This window comes from Mytilus edulis, chromosome 7, assembly GCF_963676685.1.
Source record: "Mytilus edulis chromosome 7, xbMytEdul2.2, whole genome shotgun sequence".
Taxonomy (NCBI): Eukaryota; Metazoa; Mollusca; class Bivalvia; order Mytilida; family Mytilidae; genus Mytilus; species Mytilus edulis.
In genome coordinates, this window is record NC_092350.1 from 9,310,881 (window position 1) to 9,328,433 (window position 17,553).

General features: G+C 29.8%; 1 long non-coding RNA gene across 1 annotated transcript; it reads right to left on the reverse strand.

Moving 5' to 3' along the window:
* Positions 1 to 1,131: 1,131 nt before the first annotated feature.
* On the reverse strand, positions 1,132 to 13,357 carry LOC139482766 (uncharacterized). The gene is made up of 5 exons (XR_011654945.1): positions 13,135 to 13,357; positions 4,283 to 4,300; positions 3,495 to 3,524; positions 2,054 to 2,098; positions 1,132 to 1,192 (listed from the first exon to the last, which is right to left on the reverse strand). It is a non-coding gene; the product is annotated as an uncharacterized lncRNA (long non-coding RNA).
* Positions 13,358 to 17,553: the final 4,196 nt, after the last annotated feature.

Here is a 17,553-nt window from a genome sequence, read left to right on the forward strand (position 1 = left end):
AACACAAAGATACATGTCTCTAAAATGTCCCTGTTTGTCGCTCCATCTATATTTTGACAACCCTTGTATTGCCGTCACCAGAAATGTAATACCTATTCACAATTTTCAAATCTAACAATTACAAAAGACATGATTATATATCAAAACACTACACACTGTATACATTTCCATAGCATCAAACATGAGGGTTTGAAGCAGGGTATATAGGATCAACTATATACAAACCATCGATAAACAATGTTTCAATGTCTGAAATCAAAATACTACATCTATGGCTTCAAAGTGAATGGATTGTGTATTCGTTCTAGGCTAGCAAGTTCGTCTTTTTTAACATAATATGCATTTGTAGTAGTAAACAATATACGAAAAAGCGTAATTACAAGTACACTTTTAAAATTTCTAGGCAGGTAAAGTATTAAAATTAAAATATTACTTCAAATACAGGATTAGATTCGACAAGGCCTCATTATTTTAAGGTAAAATGCCAAATTAGTCTGTTATGACTAGTATCACGTTGACTCGTAGTTAAAACAATAAAAATATATAACTTATGTTTACTTTTTTAATTATGTAGTCGTATATATTAAGGACTAAATTAAGCTTTTAACACATCTACACATTTGTTAAGTAAGTGCGATTTTCTTTGATTAACCTTAATAATGAAAGCTTAAAACAAAACAAAATGAACGCTATGATGGATACATACTAAAATTGATATAACCAGATGGGACCTTTTAAAAAGTCCTTTTACCTTCAGCTTTAACAGGGGTAGTTGGACCTTAGTTTTTCTTAACAATTAACTGGATTACATACTAGTTTTATCAAACGGAAAAATTGTAATTTTACCGTTCAAATCATGTTATTCTTGGAACACTGAATACTCGGACGATAAAGACTCCATAAAGTATACGTAAAAGTTTAACCGTCTTTTTTCAAATTTCAATTTTACAAAATATAATCTTTCCCGAGTATCTATAAAATAACTGTGTCATAAGATAATTAGTCCATATCTACTCTCGTGCTTCATGAATATGGAAATATTTTATAATTTATGAATATGTACGTTGCTTGTGATAAAGTGATACATCCAAATCTTTTTGTTATCGTGTAACATTCTGATATATGAAAATAACTTGATGCTCACCGTTACGGACCCTTTGGATTTCTGTATTGGTTCTCCGTGTATTTATAGCTAAAATGAAATAAGTTGTATACTTTGAGAAACTAAATATATATAATGTATAAGGTTTGTCTCTTACATGATAGTTCCATAGACTTAATATATACAATCATTTCGGTATATACATATCAGGTATCACAAGTCATATGTGTGTCAATTGCTTACATGAAAATTGTTTAAGAAAGTTATGTTCTCATATCTAGACAGTACATATGGACATTTGAGTTTTAGAATATACTTTGAACTTTAGCTCAAATATTATTTCAGAGTTGTTTATAGATTTGTTTTGTTTATATACTTGTTGTAATTGGTCTTGGGATTTTTGCTATATTATAGATCTTCAGTTTTGTTAATATAAAAAGTAAAATCACAAAAATAATGAACTCCTAAGAAAATTCAAAACGGAAAGTTCCTAATTGAATGGCAAAATCAAAAGATCAAACACATCAAACGAATGGATAACAACTGTCATAATCCTGATGTGATAAATACATTTTCTTTTTAATATACAATATGTTACTTTCTTATTCTTCCATGGCAACAATGAAGACAATGATGTGATTTTTAGTTCCGGTTTGTAGTTATGAAACTGCACCGTTTATTTGTGACCGGTATCTTTTATATATCAAGATTCAATCCTGTTAGAGTAACAACATTTTGAAAGGATGTCAATAGTTATCAAAGGTACCAGGATTATAATTTAGTACGCCAGACGCGCGTTTCTTTTTCATAAGACTCATCCATGACGCTCATATCAAAATAGTTATAAAAGTCAGACAAGTACAAAGTTGAAGAGCATTGAGGATCCAAAATTCCAAAAATGTGTGCCAGCATTTGCTTTTTTCTTGTATTCTAAGTAGTATTAACTCTTACCGTTTGCATTTGATGGGATTTCTGTATCTACTCTTCTTGTGTTCACTATCAATAAAATAAACAGCGGTTAAACAGATATTTATAGTCATCATGGCTTTGAAAATGTATCAAAGAAGATAAGTCATATTAGGGTTTACATTATCAACGTATCTTTTTGCATTCAGAAATGATTTTTTGTAATCTTTGCCGAAAGCATCATCATATAGCAAATGTATCGATTGTTTTTAATAACATTGAAGAATGCTTCGAAATCAAAATGTCTATCAATATAAAAGAATATATACAACATAAACAGGATTGAACATGTGACAGCAGAGGGGAGCAATATTAGTAATATACGTGAAAGCATTACGTAAGATGTGCCAATTTAAAAGCAGGTGAAACAAAAAAAGCATGAACTGTTTCTAGTATAGGAGAGCAACAACGAAGATTTGTAACTATTGAATTCGTGATGAGAATGTGAAACCTGTTTAAAAAATAGGTGTGTAAACGTCAGAATTTTCGAAATAAAATAAACTTATTGAGTATTCAATTAATAAGACATGTATGTATATGTTTTGATTCACCAGGTAAAATTTTTAAAATGTGCAAAACATATAGCAGGATTTTGGTATTACTGAAAGCAAACAAAAACGTGCAAGAAGCGGAATCTTTTCTTAATGTGTTCATGGCCACTACTCCCTGCGAATAAAATACAAACCATCCAGTAATGTAGGTTGGAGTGCAGTATTGTCATCTGTAATAGTCTTAGATCTTAGATTCTTTTCAGATAATTAACATTAAATCTTGGCTATGCAAATTTTACAGGGAAAGTAAAGCTCGAATCATTATATTGTAGCTATGCAGATGACGTCTTTACATTAACTGCATGATAACAAGTATATATATATATATATGGTCCCTAGGGAAAGATTGTCTCAATCACAATGACACAACATCTCCTAATTCTATATCCAGAAAAGAAACAATACGTATTGTGTTGACGGGAAAGGATTTTGTTTGTTTCTTTTGTATTCTTAGGGCACTGTTTATTGCTTTTAACTCTGCATTAAATTTGTTTTGATTGGTTATTTCATTGTGTTGCATTTGACACATTTTTCCTAAACATGGGGATTTGCACATTGACTAATCACATAAAGATAAAACTTTGAAAATTATGAAATATATATTTCTGTGTCATTTGGTCTCTTATGGAGATTTGTCTCCATCATATAACATCTTTTTTGTTTGTAAATACGCAGTTGCATTTGGAGGTGCAGGTTGCAACTGGTGGAAAACCAGTGAAAGTTAAAGCACACCAACTATAGCAAACCAATTGTCGGTACAATATCCCCACTCACTGAATTACAAAGCATTTGCCCTATCTTTGAACTGTTAATACACATTGTAAATTGATCTATTAAAATGTCAATAAAATAAGTAAGTACACATAATTACGTACTTCGTCCAGAGGTTCTGTTTCTTGATAAATCTGAAAAATATTCATATGGACACAAGTTTTATGTTTGTTGTATGATGTATTTGTAGGAATGTGTGACACTGGTTTTATTACAGTAAAAAATTGGACAACATTTAGAGCAATATAAAACGGTGGAACATCAAATATTAACATCTAACCACAATGTACAAACATTAGTTTTATAGTTTTGTATTACAGTGAAAAGTCTGGGTAATAACTGGGGCAATATAGACGTTTAAAGTCTTACAATGTACAAAACATTTGTTGTATTTACAAGTGTAAATATTAGTGATTTTTTAACAATACGTTGGTTTTTCGGGGGTCTTGCGTTAGTTTTAGAAGGATAAACCACCTGAAGAATCTTAAACCGTGTTCAATCACATTAAAATGACATCAACTTCGTATCGTGAATATAAAAGAATAACAGAAAACATAAAATTAAAAAAGAAAAGAAAATATTACTATGACATTTTTTGCAACTAAAGCGGTGTTTTTTTTCGGTTTACCTTCATCGAGAATATAAAAACAAATGGAATGATAGTTAACGGTAACAGAATGTGTGCTGAAGTACATTAAATAATTTGAGAATGTATATCAAGTAATGGCCTTGGTTTTACTTTTCTAGGAGTTACAAAAAAGCATTTAGACTAAAATAAGGTGTGATGTGACATTGTCATGAATAACATGCATAATGATGAGTTTGGTGTAGTATAATTACTTAGGTATTCCAGATATTCAACTTCAGATTATGTGTCGTAAAATATACTTACGGTCCCCTTGTGAAATTCCTAAAAGAATAAAAATATAAACTGTTAATGCTATATGAATAGATGAAGGCCGAAGGTAATGTCCTATGCTAATCCAAGTCATTTATTTTAAGTTGGGAATTTCATAATAACATAACTTTCAGGTAATAATCATTTTTGTTATATATCAAAATGCCGGAATAGTTATATAGTCATGTTTACCATGGACAGCTGATATAAACTAAAACAAATCAATGTAATTGATTTTTTAAAGTTTGAAACTCAGTCTCTGGCAAATATGACAATAAAATATATTCACTTTTCTTGGTTTATATTTAAGATGACTTATTTATAGCTCTTAGAAATATTAAGAATATTCCCAAAAGACATCTCAGTGACATGTAACAATAAGCCGAAGAGTACATTCCTAATATTGTCATAATCTTATGTATTGGCAATACTAAATGATGTTAATTACTATTACACAATGACTATAATGTGTGGAATAAGTTATCATAAATCATTCATCGAAATACCTGTGGTATAAAAAAAATAAAAGTTTATATTTGTGTAAAAAAAGGTCAATCTTATAAAGATCGATCTTTAATCGAACGTAAAAATTCCACCTCCTGATGTGATTTTAAACAGAACGATCTTTTTGAGTCTATCTTTAATCAAGGAATGTATTATAAAAGAGGCCATCATTATCAAGGTTTTAGCTGTTTTCTTTTTTTCAGTGAGATAAAATATATATCTTAACACTTCAGATTTTAGTTTTTTTTGTCAAATGATATATTCTAACAATAACAATGACAGTGTATGACGGGATCAAATATCAAAAGTCGTAACATATGATTTGATGGATCATTTCAACATAAATAAGAAGGTGTGGTATGAGAATTTATTGAGACAACTCTCCATCCATGTCCCAATTTATAAAAAGTTAATCACGCTTTGCTATTTTTATCACTTAAAATTTGTATTGTTGAAAACAAAACAATTTGTGGTCATTTTAATGGATCTCAATTTCGGAAACATGAATTGACCATTGTATTCAACCTGTCACCTTTCATTAAACTCATTTGTGCTCAATAAATGTCTAAATTTCCTCAATACCTCATTTTTTAAATTACTTTTCCAAATAATTATACTTTGTTTAAATGTAAACGGTAATTTCCTCAAAATATTTATGATTTTTCAGCGTTTGATTTTTTCTCCACACTTCCGATAATTAGCTCTCAATTTGTTTAATCAAATAATTGTTCATACTGTATATGCTATATATGATCATTTCATTAATAAACTTATTTTATTTTACTCTGATTTCGGTACAGACCAGTGTGCATATAAAACAGAACAGAACTATGATTTTCTGTAACAGTTTGTTTTATTTATAAAGCACTGGAAAAACATCAACCAGTACTCCAATCAATATGAATCAACTATTTTTTACTTTAGAGTTCAAGCCAATCTACCATTACTCATTTCATACTTAATCATACTATACGTTTTATATGATGGCTGTTTAATTTCAAAATGGAAGAAAGTGGGAAGAGTTTGTTAAATTTTATAAAAATAAATGCATATAGAGTTAACAAAAAATGTAGTCTTTTTGCTTGTGGTCATCGCTGATATCTTAAGGTGTTAACACAAACGATAAACAATTTGTGTATCTGATCTGTCATCAAAGACTATTTCTATTTCATAAGATCAGTTAGTCAAAGATACAACAATGTATATGAAAATAAGGATACCAAAGAACCTTATTAATTCAAACATGTAAACACGAAACATATTTCATTGGGAAAAGTAGTTTTAAAGTATAAATATCAAAAAAGCATTTTATAAAAAAAAAGTGGCGACAGTTACCAAAGAGATGTCCAAACTCATGTTTCGAAAAATTACTATGTTATGGGAAAATATGAAAAACGACCAGAGGCTAAACAGTTTATAAATAAACTCATCATAGATACCAGGACTAAATACTAAAACACAACATAGAAAACTAAAGACTAAACAACACAATGTGTGTCTAAACGTTTTTCTAGATTAAGCTCAAACCTTAACATTTGAATGTCATTGATGTTAAAATACGTAGACGCGTTAAGAGCGAGTTGACCAAAAGGGACAGTAAAAAATTCCAAATGAATTGTGGATCAACTTTGACTGAGGGAGTTGGAACTTTAGATTATAAATAATTTTTAATTCATCAATGTGTATGTCTGTAAGATGTGGTGAATGTGAAATTAAAAAAATATTTATAGTTCACAACAACAAAAAAACAAAACGCAAATGTCAGTTGAGAAACAAATATCATAAAACATAACATACGAAACAATTTTAAATCACGTTTTGTGGTTTAACGTCTTTTAACTATGGAGATGTGGTACAAACAATATTGTTGTGGTGAGGTTGAGGTTCTACAACATTTTGATATTCCCATATTCTGAAACATAAAATCTCATATTTCCTTTCTTTCAGAACCATTCAAACGTAGTAAATATGTTGTATCCAGAAGGTGTAATGTCGCTAAGTAAGCAAATAAAGTAATAAAGCTTTTGTGTGATATTTATAAGAGAATAACTGTCATTTGAATATTTAAGCATTTGCAAATGACAATATAACAATTATAAAGCCCATGCAATGCTTTAAAGTGGTGCTATTTATATAAATCTACAAAAGATTTACAGTTGCCATTGTATTGGAAATACGTCGTCAATATGATTGTTTTAAACGCTATCACTTGTTAAGCAACAAAGGATGAAGCTGTTTTCAATCTTCTTTAAACTATTTACATAGGGATGTCCTATTGGATGACTTTTTAATAAGAATAAGAAAGATCCAAACGTTATAACAACATAAAGAGACATAAATAGATATAGATCTATAAATCCAAAAAGGGACTCAAAATGTACTCTGTAAAAAGGTTTCCGTTCCCCTTTATATCTTGAAACTTTTCTTGCTGGTATTGTCATATATACTGATTTTTTATTTATCTGAGCTTAATTTATATATAAATGTGTTTGTGTGTGTAAAAAAGGAAAGAAATTATATCATTTATTCATATTATTTTAAAAAATATATAAGCCTTTATATATCCTATTTATCATTATGTTTCCACCAAAAAGTCCATTGTTACACATCGTTTTAACCTAGAAATAAACATTTGTCAGAAATGATATAAAATATGGGTTAATATTTATGCTTTAGTATCAATATTTTACTTGTTTGACAGATTTATTTATCGTCATTATCGAAAATGTAATGATGCCGAAAATAAATTCCATGTCTTGTAGGACCGTTTGCGGAAACTTTTGCAAAAAAGAGGGGTATCTATTAGATATGAAAAATGATTGGTAAAAATCAAGTAGAAGATAAAATGTTAAGTGTTAAATTTGGAATCAAAGGAGTAAAATTCCTGATCTAGAAAAATCATAACCTACGAGTTTGATATAGAGACCGAGACGACACAAATCGACATTTTACAGACACGCGAAAACTTTAGGCAGTCCCACTAAAGAGTTACACAATTGTTAAAATAACATTGGGCGCCTATATGGAAATATTGCTACGATGTTTTGTTGATATTATCGTCTAAATTATTTTAGTGTTAATTGGTGACTCTTGGCAAATTAATTTTGACTTTTTTTCCTTATTTATTTATGTGTGTATACAATTTAAAGTATTAAACAAAACACGAGAGAATCGAATGACATGACTGACATCAGTGTTCACATGGTAATCGTCTCCTGCTATGCACATACAACCATCGTGCGAAAGTAAACTCAGCCAAAATGTCTCTCGATAGGGAATAGGACCTTGCCATGCTAGTTCTACGGTCTGTTTTCATGCTTGTGTATATATATTTGAAAATTTGTACATATCTATTGATTATTGTGCTATATGCATTGATTGTTGAATTATTCATTTAAATGTGTGAAAGCCTTGTGTGAGATTAACAATTGTATGTTAAATGAGTTACCTTTTTTAAATAAAGAATTTATAATTATTATCATTATTATTATTATTATTATTATTATTATTATTATTATTATTATTATTATTATTATTATTATTATTATTAGGGCATACACAAATTCATTGTAGACCAAGGCATAAGAACCAATGATGTGCAGTGTTGTATGCCTAAAATTAGAAATAAAACAAACCCCAATAACTAAAATTCGAAAAATACTTAACAAAGATATTGACTACCATTTTGACTTATCAATGGGAACCAGCTAGTGGCTTAAACTTCTTATATGCATGATAGTATTTTCTTCTCAGTATTAAAATAGATTTGAGCGGTATGTGACATAATGTGTGGATTAACCTAAACTTCTTACATGTTTGACAGTAACATATTCAATATAAATAATCCTAAACGGTCTGTGTAAACTATATATTTTAATGTGTAATGTGGATACTAACCATTATTATGTCACTGATTTCGTCAGAGAGTGGTCTGTGAATTTACCTCTCTTGGTCATTACTTTGCGTGGGACGTATTGATAGATTTATGTATTGGAAATATTGTTTATGTAAATAGATAAACTTGTTACTCGTCAATAATTATCTCTGACAATTCGTTTATATTTTTGTTTTATACGTATTTTATAAAGAATATTTAATAAAGAAGTAGGGTAAATTCTACCTTTATTCATTTATATTGCCTCCACTATTACTTCACAGGGTCGCAATATACAAATCTTTTTTTTTTCTTTTTTATGTTTTTTTTTAATAGAATACTCGAGAGTTTATACATTTTTCAACTAAAATTGTTGGCGATTGTTATGATTTCCTTCTCATAAACCTTTGACAATATCATCAGGCGATTATAAATTGCTGGTCTGTTAAGAAAGAAGAGTCTTTCACCATTCGCCATTCGGGAAGACATGACTTTATGACTGGCTACAATTGAGATAAAAAAAAAATAGCAAAACAAAATGATGTGAAGGATAATTCAAGCCTAAATGTGATAAATATCAAATGAATGGACCTTAATAAAAAGTGCCACTGTGTAATGTTTTAAAATCTTTCAGTTTCATCATTATGTAACCGTGTTCAGTTGCCATTTTGTTCCTTGGAACTATCTTACTTATGAACGTCTAACTTTAGAGTATCTCAGTGTAGTACGTATGTCAAGTAACAACAACATCGTTAGCAGCTATGTCAGCTGGAACAAACACGATTGTATTAAATATGTTTTCAAGTCTTGTTATTGTTTTATAAGAATTTTCATGTAGTTATTTTCAACGCTCTAAATGCAATTATTAACCATATTGAAGGATGAATTGAAGAATTATTTTCATCAACTTTCTCCGTTTTGCAGCAAAATTTGCATTTCAAAGAAGAATGAGGATCTCTGATGACTTTGTGACGTTTCACTGAATTTAGAAGGTGTACAATATGTTCACTCCTTCGGAAAATAATCTCCTGGTGTTGGTCTCCTACAACAACATTGGTACAAGGATCATAATACGTTGAATAATCCCATCTCAAGTGTCAGAGCGTCGTTTCAAGGTTAGCGTCAGTAATGATGATGCGTATTCAAATATTGAGTTTTTTAGCGTTGCTTTTGTAAATGCGTGAAGCAATATGTAACTAAGTTTTATCTTATTATCGAAGTACAAGTTTTAGGACAATACAGTAAATGGAAGTACAAGTTTTAGGACAATTCAATAAATTATACTATGTAAATTGATCAATTTCTCAATTAACATATGTACATTTATGTGATTTACTGGTCTGTCAATGTGAGTGGAAACACTCTTACAATAAGTTAACTGTGTACACACAAAATATACTAAATTGGGATTTATTTTTTTACGCAAAAAACTAAATAATTTTACAGCGAAGAAAATAAAATGTTTCTACTTTTGCAAGTTATAAAAGAATTACTTTTTAAAATCTTGGCGGTTTTTCTATAAACAAATTATCCTTATTCTTGATATGCAAAAAAAAAAGCATTCGAATGCAAGAAAAGAGCAAACGTGGTGTGTTTAGCTTATAAAAGATATGTAATTGAAATAACTTTAAAAGTAGATACGTTAGTGATACATAAAAACACATACGAGCATACCAACTTTACACCTTCTATATTATATATTTAACCATATATCTGTAGGCTAATTTTACAACAATAAACAACATTGAAGTCTTATGTGGATGAATTTGACCAGGAGATGTTAATAAATGTCATTGCAGACTAATCGTAGTCGCCATTCATTAACAATCAAATAATATTTGTCCAAAATATGTGTTTTGTTTTGTTTAATATGACGCTCATTTAATATAACGCTGTTTGTGGACGATTTAATAGGAAAGGCAAATGCATTTTGAAATACCTTTCTGTATTACCGGATTGAAGAAGCTAAATGAAATTCCTGATATTTCTTAGGTTAACATAACAATAGCAAGATGTGGTATGATTGCCTGTATAGAAGTACGGTCTTTAACAATGAGCAAAAGCCATTCTCCATAGTAAGCAAAAAGTTACCTGGTATGACAAATGTAAAAATATTTAAACGAGACAACTATCAACCTGCTTTCTGTATAAAACAATAAACGAAAAACTAACATTATGTAACAGCAACATACGATCACACACTTTGATTTGATGTCTTCTGACTTACAAAGCTGGCAAATTAGATTTTATTATTTTCTGTCATATATCATACAGTCTTGCAGTATCTCTCTTAATAAGACAATCAACAAGTCAATGGGTCTTTTCGTGTCAACATGAAAAGAACGAAATTTTTGACGGACATAATAATATTTTGACATTTGACCGCTGTTTGTAGATGTTTCATTTACTTTAGCTGTGTAAGTTGTGACAATTTTATGACACAATTTCGTCACGTGATTTCGTGTATTGAAACGTAATACGGTGACAAGTGTGAGAACTCTGATATGGCCAAGTAATGGCAAATTTTAGTATCGATAAAACACGTGAAGAGGTTGTTTTGTACCGACACTACATAATAATCTTAGGTGTGGATAGAAGGTTATAAGTAACGAATTAAAAGACGTGAAATGTATTTAATAATATATTCCTTTAAACTATTTTCTATACAGTTCACCAGGGTTGTCACTTGTCTCCAACTGTATGATATCAAATTGCATTCCGAAAGTCAAACTAAAGAATTAAGGCTATGATTTATTTGTGCTATTAAAATCCACAACAAATGGGTCAATAAAACATTAAAAAATAAATTTTGCTTTAAACGTGCATCGGATCCAGGGAAATTCAATCTTATGAAAAAACGAAAAAAACAGAAAGCATTAAAATGGCATTTCACAGTGAACATTGGAATATAATTATGGACACGTGATGCTACCTGAAATTTCTTATTGCTATAGAATCTAAAAGATTGGGACCGCAAATCCTTTAAATGCTACATTAGCTCTGTTTGAGCAGGTTTCAGTTTTTAATTGTTGCTTTAACCTCAAAACTCGAATCTTCAAAGTAACAACTTTACTTATAGCATAAAAGTAACAACTTTACTTGTAGCATAAAAGTAACAACTTTACTTATAGCATAAAAGTAACAGCTTTACTTATAGCATTAAAGTAACAACTTTACTTAACAACTTTACTTATAGCATAAAAGTAACAACTTAACTTGTAGCATAAAAGTAACAACTTTACTGATAGCATAAAAGTAACAACTTTACTCAGAGCATAAAAGAAACATATTTACTTATAGCATAAAAGTAACAACTTTACTTATAGCATAAAAGTAACAACTTTACTTATAGCATAAAAGTAACAACTTTACTTATAGCATAATTAGTTATCAAAGGTACCAGGATTATAATTTAATACGCCAGACGCGCGTTTCGTCTACATAAGATTCATCAGTGACGCTCATATCAAAATATTTATAAAGCCAAACTAGTACAAAGTTGAAGAGCATTTATGATCCAAAATTCCAAAAAGTTGTGCCAAATACGGCTATGTAATCTATGCCTGGGATAAGAAAATCCTTAGTTTTTCGTAAAATTCAATGTTTTGTTAACAGGAAATTTATAAATGACCCCATTATTGATATTCATGTCAACACTAAAATGTTGACTACTGGGCTGGTGATACCCTCGGGGACGAAACGTCCACCAGCAGTGGCATCGACCCAGTGGTGTAAATAGTTATCAAAGGTACCAGGATTATAATTTAATACGCCAGACGCGCGTTTCGTCTACATAAGACTCATCAGTGACGCTCATATCAAAATATTTATAAAGCCAAACTAGTACAAAAGTGACAACTTTACTTTAAGTTTTAGCATAAAAGTAACAACTTTACTTGTAGCATAAAAGTAACAACTTTACTTGTAGCCTAAAAGTAACAACTTTACTTGTAGCCTAAAAGTTATAACTTTACTTATAGCATAAAAATTAAAAAAATTACTTATAACATAAAAGTAACAACTTTACTGATAGCATTTTCTAGGGAATATATAAGGTTTATAAAGGTACAACTCGTGGAAGTACTTCCGATTTATTGGATAGAGCTCCTAAAACAACGAACACATCGATTAAAAATGGCAGTGAAACAACATATAGGTTATAAACATATCTTTCAATAATATCATAGTGGTAATATCGCAATATCAGAACCTCAACGAGAATGTAGACGGGTTCAATTGTACTTTCTAAGTAAAAATGTAAATAACACAGATTATAAAAAAAAACGTGGTATGAAACATGTTTTAGTAAAAGTTAAGAATTCTGTTCAACTGTAATATTTGAATATCTCTGTATACTTGTGGTTAAACCTATATATACTGTTATCATCAATTATGCAATGTATTCAAAATATGTTTAATATTCATACCCTTTAACTTTAAACAGTTTCATAATAAATGTAATACTTACCTATCAAAATTATGCAGATCAAATAAGTCGGTACTAAAGATATAAAATGCGTCATTCCGGATAACAAGTCCTAATACAGTATACAATGTTCAATTAAATTCCAAAAGTTCGAAACAATGTTGATTTTTTTTAACCGACAAACTTTTTACAATTTCCTTAATTCCATGGATAAAATTCGGTGGTCACTGGTGGAATGGTCAGATCAGAACATGTAGTTCGTATGACAGGTGATGGGAGTGATCACTCGACAGGAATGACATTGATGTCATTGTCAAATAGATCATTATACTCTTTTTATGACGGTTTAGGTATTACCAAACATGTTAACACTGTAACAACTTGCATTTTTAACTGACAAAGTGTCACTATAAGTGCGTTGGGTGTTTTAATCTTGCATGCATGTTCTGGCGTTAGAATTACGTATTTTCCAGATTCATTACGCATAGAAAACATTGCCGCAGTTTTAAACTCCTACACGGTTTATTTTGTGTTAGTCATTTTTCATTATTATTATTTGTCTTTCTTTTTTTTTTTTGGAGGGGGGGATTAAACACGTATTTCTGTTGGTTTTTTTTAAATACACATACGTTAATCAGTTGATTCTTTTATTTTTGCATTTTTTTTACCTGGAACAAAAAAAAATGTATTTATAAGCCCTAGTCGTTACACAGAAAGAATTTTGTGGTTAATAAATTTCTATTGTATCATAATAGGATCAATGTACCAAAAAGCACAATGGGGATTGACTGTAACTTTTGACTGTTCATACATTGTGACTTTATACATTGATGTTATATAATGGAGAGTTGTCTCACTGGCACTTATACCACATCTTCTTATTCATATCATGAAAGAATTATCATTTACTTCCATGTTCATATCAAAAGAAAAATAAGATATAAAAACTTAATTTCGATTCGTGTATAATCAATAAAACAAACAAGTTATATTGGGCTCTTGTCCGAATGTGTAAAGGAAAGAATATGGGGTATCCATCCATTACATAAAAACAGTTTATAGTAAACACATAACTTACATTAAAACAATATCACAGGCAAACAACATATCCTAGTTACCTAAAAGCACTAAGTATGTAACAGCATAAATTTAAAAAAAAAGAAAGCCTTTAAATCAAATCAAAGCAAAAGCTTTGACCCATTGGTGGCCTTCTGTTGTTGTCTGCACTTTGGTCGGGTCGTTGTCTCTTTGACACATTCTCCATTTCCATTATATATTTTATTATTTAAATTCCGCATGTGTAACATACCAATAACAAGCTCTTTGAGCTTTTATAATCTAAATCAGCTTTAAAATATATAAAGCAGTTACAATGAAAGTAAAAGTCCTTCGATGGAAAATATTAAAATCTACAGAAATATGTAGAACAGTTACATTTTCTGTTAGTATTGGTACTAAAATATCAAGGCATCCCCGTCCAGTTGTATTTTTTTGTCCATCTGCTGAGTTAAGCCTTTTTCAACTGATTTGTATAGTTCGTTCTTGTATTATACTGTTATACCACTGTCCCAGGTTAGGGGGGTTGGGACCCCGCTAACATGTTTAACCCCGCCACATTATGTATGTATGTGCCTGTCCCAAGTCAGGAGCCTGTAATTCCGTGGTTGTCGTTTGTTAATGTGTTACATATTTGTTTTTCGTTCATTTTTTTTTATATAAATAAGGCCGTTAGTTTTCTCGTTTGAATTGTTTTACATTGTCATTTTGGGGCCTTTTATAACTGACTTTTTGGTATGGGCTTTGCTTATTGTTGAAGGCTGTACCGTACTGTGACCTATAGTTATTTAAAATTTCTGTGTCATTTTGAGCTCTTGTGGACAGTTGTCTTATTGGCAATCATACCCCATCTTCTTTTTTATGTATCCAGGAAACTAGGAACATTACAATTTTGTTAAGTTCCATATATGAGCATCATTAAGATAATGTCCAGTCATTACAATTGTGAAATTCATTACTAGTTACTAAGCATTAACTATAGTACTCATTTGTGCAAACTATCATGCACTTACTATGATCTAAAAGGTTTTACATAAAATAGAGAATACGTATTTAGATATTAAAGATGTAGTCTATTAATTTTTATCAATATCTTTATAATAGATAGAGATTATACATAATTATTATGTGGAAATTATGAAATAAAATTTCTGATAATAGTGTTATCACCTTGTTAAGATAGATCAAGGTTTGAAGCATTTGCTGTTCTATATCAGTCGACTGAACATTTCTTCGGATAAGGCCTATTCGACAGAAATATGATCATGACATTTGAGCTGTTAATTTTTAAATTTAGAAATTTTGCTGCATATTCATAATTGAGAATTTATGCTTATCTATATAAAAAAAAATATGTAGTATGATTTGTTTACTTGGGTTTTTTTTATGTAAAAGTGCTATGTGCAGCTTACATTGAAATATATTCCTGGGGCATAAATGTAATTTTACTACCATAAATCAAATTTCTGATTGATTATTGATGTAGTGATCACATGAAGGGTGTTGTCCATTGTGTTACAATGACCATTAAGGTGAAATATAGGACCAGCTTTTTCAAAATGATCATTGTTTGTTTATTTGTTCACAGTTGTATACTGAAAATATGTCAAATGTTTAATTTATAGAGACCGTTGTTTTGTTTGATGAAACGATGTTGTTTACTTGTGCATTGTTTTGTAATATTTTGACAGTGATATATTGAAAATATAGTCTCTTGTTTCAAATATTCTACAACTTTAACCTTTCTAATTTCATAATATTTTAAAATATATTTCAATAAAATGGTAGAATAATTCAATAACTTATAAGATGAAAGCAACAAGAGAATAAATGCGAAATGTAAATCACAATATTATCCGTTCTTACGTTCGCTGTTTCGTCTACAAAATGCTTTATGTATTCCTCTGATTTTATATATTCGATTGAAGCAGCCAGGGTTATTATTTTTATCAATACGATATTATTTATGTTTCATTTGTTAGAACATTTTGTTTTTGGTAAACATTTTCCAATCTATGGTTGTAAATGTGTTATTGATACACCTTGTGATTTCTGGGGAGTTAAAGAACTTATCAAAACATAAAACCATTGGGGAACAGACAAGATATATAAGTCTTCGTGTTGAAGGCCGTACATTGACCTATAATGGTTTACTTTTATAAATTGTTATTTGGATGGAGAGTTGTCTGATTGGCACTCACACCACATCTTCCTATATCAATTAACTATGTGCAAATATATAAAAAAAAAAAAATTAAAAATGTGCATATATGTGCATATATAGAAAAGTATGTGCATATAAGGTAAACGATGTGCATATGTAGGAAAAGTATGTGCGGTTTGTTTTTTCTAAAAAACTAGTAATTACGATGCGAAATATGTTCTAGTTACCCCCCTTTGGCCGATCATTTGATATTCTCGCTTAACTGATTTCGAATTGTGTTCACTCCACCTTTAGTTTTAAAGTGAATTCTTTTTCCTAGTCATTACATTAGAATACGTTAGAGTAATCAGATCGAAATTTACCCACCCGCCCTCTCCTTTTTTTTTTTATTTTTGTCAAATTTCTAGTTTATTTATTTTATTTTATTTTTGCATTTTATGCATCGGTAACTTATGTGGCGGATATTTAATTTTTGTGGCCCGCCTTAATTTATATTATTCTAGTTTAACTGAATAAGTATTAATATTTGTATATGTATTGGTAATTGTTCTTTATATTATTGTAATTCATGTATGTAAAGATTTATGTTTTCGGCCAAATAAATTTATATTATTATTACAGTCTTTTATGAAGCCAAGAAGTAATTATATATATTTATATATAAAGTTAGTGCATATAAAGTAAACTATGTTCATATATATGAAAAGTATGTGTATATATAGAAAAAAAAACACGTTTGAATGATTTTACACTAGTAATTTGGGGCCCTTTATAGCTTTTTGTTCGGTGTGAGCCAAAGCTCCGTGTTGAAGGCCGTACATTGACATCTAATGGTTTACTTTTATAAATTGTTATTTGGATGCAGAGTTGTCTCATTGGCACTTTCACCACATCTTCCTATATCTATGTGAAGATATTAAAAAGTATGTGCATTCATGTATTTAAACATGTGTTCGTATTCGGCAGCTACGGCGTTCCATAAAGTAATCTCTTTAGCAAAACAGCGCATGTCTATAAGATCACGTGTAACTTGTGCGCACAAGTTAGCAACTCGTGCGCACAAGATAGTAAATTGTGCGCGCAAGTTGGTAACTTGTGCGCGCAAGTTGGTAACTTGTGCGCACAAGTTGTATTTTTTTTTTGCATGGCACTCCAGGGCTTCCGTAAGTTATGATAAGTTCTGGTTTATAATTTATTTTTTTATATTTAGAAAAAATAAAATGTTTATTTAAAGAAAATAT